We start from the raw sequence: 4,188 nt of genomic DNA, 5'->3' as shown, positions 1-4,188 counted from the left end.
GGAAGGGGCTGGAATCCCCAGGTGCCTCCCCAGCTGATGAGGGCCACCATCCTGTAGGGCTGGGCTTCTGAAGGCTGCAGACCCCAAACTGCCCATCTCCCTTGGGTCTGGATCTGGGGGGTGACTCTTTAATCCACCAAGCTTTGATATCTCTATTCTGTGTGAGGCTGCTGAGCAGGTTAAGTGCTCATTACACTGTGTGAGGGGAGAGTAAATTGGTTCAGGGCACGCTCAGCACAGCAAACACAGCTCTACTGTGCCTCCTCCCCCTATGCTGTTTATCATCTCCTTTTAACATGTTTGTGGTTTTATTTCAGTGGATCAGCTGTCTTTTAATGGCTGGTTTTTATTTTCTGTGCTCAGAGTTGAGAAAGTGTTTTATTGTTGGTCTCTGCTGCTTGGTAAAAACTTCAGTGTGGGTAAGTTATTAGAAAAATCATAATTCTGAATATCCTGACACTGCCAGGGGAGGCTGGAGAGCTGGGCAGGCTCCTCCAGTGCCAGGACACTCCACAGGAGGCTGGAGCACAGAGGAGGGGAGGCAAAATGCAGTAAAAAGAACATAAAACACTGATAGTGGGCACTGCAGCACCTGAAATACAGGAGAAAGAAAGAGAGACATTTTCCAGCTCCACTTTGCAACAATTTATTTATTGGGAATGCTTAAAAAAACCAAACAGAGAATAGAGAAAACCAAACTGATGCACAGACCACCCTATCACATGCTCTACACCAGGTACAGTGTCAGGACTCCTGGGATGTGCAGTGGGTGCCAGAGCCCTGCCAGGAGGTTGTAGGTGCTTGGGACGAGGTGACACTAGACCCGAGTGCCCTGGGACAGCGGCAGTGGCAGGGCTGATGCAGCTGCAGGTGCCCACATCTGCCAGGGGCCTTTGTTCCCCCCTGCCCGTGCCTGCCAGCTCCCCCTCAGTGCCCTGGCTGACCCACGGCTGCTCCCCAGGTGAGCCTCCTGCTTTTTTGGCAATTCCCCCTCTCCCCACACCCATCCAGCCACCAGCGGCCCTTCCAGCTCCCCGTCACCTCCAACCCTCTCTGCTGCTGTGGGCTGGGTGGGGAAGAGGAGGGAAGAGGGGCGGCAGGGGAAGTTTTGGCCGAGGCAGCTCCTCTCCCCACGCAGCCCACCTGAGTTTCCAGGCGGCGCTTTCCCCGGGGCCGGCTCAGCACACGGAGCAGCTGTTGGTCTTGTTCATGGGCGGCCGGAGCGCCTGCTCCTTGGGCAGCGTCTCCCTCCTCTTGCAGAGCGCGGGGCTGAGCCTGCTGGGCAGGTTCGCCTGCTGCAGCAGCTCCCTGAACACCTCCAGGACGTTCTCGTTGTCCTTGGCCGAGGCCTCCACGAAGCGGCTGTTCCGGTCCAGCTCCACCAGCGACAGCGCGTCCTCCACGGGCACCTGCCGCCGGCCGCCGCTCTCCGCCTTGTTGCCGACCACCACGATGGGAGGGGACTTGTCCTCCTTCACCTCCAGGATCTCCTCCCGCAGGCTCTTGACGCTCTCGAAGGACTCGGCGTCATCCACGGCGTAGACCAGGGCGAAGGCGTCGCTGTTCTGGATGGAGAGCTTCCTCATGGCCGGGAAGGAGTAGCTGCCGCTGGTGTCCAGGATCTCCACCCTGACCGTGGCCCCGCACACCTCGTACTCCTTGCTGTGCAGCTCCTCCACCGTGCGCCGGTGCTTGGGCTCGAAGGTGTCCATCAGGAAGCGCCGGATGAGCGACGTCTTGCCCACGCCGGCAGCTCCCAGGAAAACCAGCCGGACGTGGCTCTTCTCCTTCACCGCCAGGGACATGGCTGGCACGGAGGGGACAGGATGCCGCGCGGCTGGTGCTCACCCCACAGGTGTCCCTGGGTGGCCGCAGCCCCCGGTGTGTCCGTCTGTCCGTCCTCCCCGCACTGACTCAGCGCAGCCAGGGAACGTCGGTGCCACCGCTCCGCGAACTTCTCCCACCTGCCTTGCCGCGGACTCTACAAGCCCCGAGCCCAGCTCATTTTTTTTTATCCTGGTCCCCTCTGCCATGTGGCACCAAGCTGTCCAATCTGTGGGCTGTGGGTGCCGGGGGAGGGAGGGCAGGGAGGGAGGAGAGCGGGCTGCTCGGGGCCAATCCGCCGACTCCAGCCCTGCAGAGCCGCTCCAGCCCCGGAGCGCAGCAGCGCTGCATCGCTGCCGCCAGCCCTGCAGCACCTCCAGCTCCCCACACAGCGCCAGGGGCTGCCTGCTGAGGGCTGCTGGCGGTGGGGACACTCGGTGGCCGTCCCCACCCCTGGTGTGGCTCGTGGCCAGCGGCACCCACGGCGTTTCCTGAGTCTGCCCGGGGATGGGACTCGTTTGCAGCCGGAGTCGCTGCAGTGCCCAAGCCCGCAGTGAAGCGATGAAATGTTTGGCTGGAGGGGGACAATAAGCTCTCCCGTCTGTCATAACCTCCTCATTCAGCTGTCAGTTAGCCGGTGATCTTCGTGAAATATTTAACCAGAGGGGCAAATAAAATCTCCGTGAAGACAATGCGGGGCGCTCTCTGGAGCAGACGCCGGGAGCCGCGGGGAGGAGCGGCCCTGACCCAGCAGTGGGGCTGCTCTGGAGGTACAGGCTGCCCCGTGCAGGTGTGTTTGCTCAGCGCTCACCGTCCAGCCCACTCTGGAGCTGTCTCAGAAGCTGATTTATGCCAAGTGCAAACACAAAGGGAACTTGCGGAGAAGTTCAAATAAGTTTCTTTGCTAAGTTTGTGGATGTGTGGGGCTTTTTGAGCTTTAATGCGGTTGGTTTTCTTTCCATGGCCAACCACCATTTCCAGCATTTAGTTCTGGATGAATTTGTTCTGTCGGTCCTAAAACCCTTTTCACTGGAATTATTCCTGCCTTTTAATTCTCCAGTTATTGTTACATTTTAGCCACGTTAAGAGCTTTCCCTGCTAATCTTATTATCAGGAGAACCAAGAGATTGTATCAGGATGGTCAGAGTGCTGCCCTGCTGTCAGCCTGCCCTGGGAGAAGGGAAAGGTTGGGTCCCCAGCAGGAGTGACAATGGCATTGGTGTCCAGTGCCCCACAGCATTACCTGGTGATTCACCTTCCCTCACCAACATGAAACTCTTTCTGGGGACACTTGGAGCCACGAGGAGATCCCAAATGTCAAGGACTGAGCCCTGGGAGCTGGAAGGAGCTGAGGAGGCAGAAGATTGAAAACGAGAAGGAGGAGTGGATGAGCAGAGGGTGCATTAAGGAAGCAGTGATGGGGGTTTGGTGCCTGGTGTGACATTGGCACCAGTGGACATGAGGAACTGAAGACAGCAGGGCAGGACCAGCAATCTCAAGGCAGCCTTTGGAAGCTGTTTAAAGGCAAACTCCTATTTTTTTGTTTTTTATTTTTTTATTAGGAAAGAATTTGATTAATGACTCCTCATGTTTGGGTTTCAGGAGAGATGAAAAGGGTTTCCCACAGTCCCTCCCAGCTGCTACAGCAAAACTCTGCAGGCTCTCAGGATTTGCTGGGGGGCTGTGGTGCCCTTGCTGCTGCTCATTCCATTCCAAAGCATTTCATTTCGAAGGGCCTCAAAACATGGATCTGTTCAATCTCACAACACCCAGCACCTCTCTCACAGGTGCAGAAATGATGCCCAGGGTGAAGGAGGAACCCATGGCAGGAAGGAATGGGAACCCCAGGCTCCAAGCACCCCATCCTGGCTCTAAACCATCCCCTTTATTGCTGGCACCAGGGATGGAGGCAGCATGGACATGCTGGCAAATGCCATCAGCAATGCCATCCATGGAGGGCTTCCATGGCTGGGCGTGGGCAGGGGACCTTGGGGCTGTGGGAGCCAGACTGGGTCATGTCACGACTGCTGTCCTTGGTCTGGGTCATTTCTGCAGAGATGGAAGTGTCCTGCTGGGTGTGGGCAGGGTGAAGGGGCAGCTTGGGCTCGGAGACAAAGAGCAGTGGGCACACAGAGTCACACCCACAGTCACACAGAGCTCTGCATCCCCCATGATTTTTCACATCACTTGTCTCCCCTCGGCTCTCACATCTGTGCTGCTATGGTTACCGAGAGCCTGAGAGGTTTTAAATCTCCCTCAGAGCAATGGAGGATTTCAGGGTAATCTTGTTAGGAGATGAGCAATGAATATTTCCAAAGGCCTTTTGCATGGATAGCTCATTCCCTATGAGCTTATGGCCCCTGA

At 57.1% G+C, this 4,188-nt stretch overlaps 1 pseudogene; it reads right to left on the bottom strand.

The window, feature by feature from the left end:
- Positions 1–1,178: 1,178 nt before the first annotated feature.
- Positions 1,179–1,876, bottom strand: LOC136369166 (GTP-binding protein Rhes pseudogene; annotated as a pseudogene).
- Between the last annotated feature and the right edge of the window lie 2,312 nt (positions 1,877–4,188).

The sequence above is a fragment of the Sylvia atricapilla genome, chromosome 18 (assembly GCF_009819655.1).
Source record: "Sylvia atricapilla isolate bSylAtr1 chromosome 18, bSylAtr1.pri, whole genome shotgun sequence".
Lineage (NCBI taxonomy): Eukaryota > Metazoa > Chordata > Aves > Passeriformes > Sylviidae > Sylvia > Sylvia atricapilla.
The sequence above is the reverse complement of the archived record's forward strand: the minus strand, read 5'-3'. Positions and strand labels throughout refer to the sequence as shown.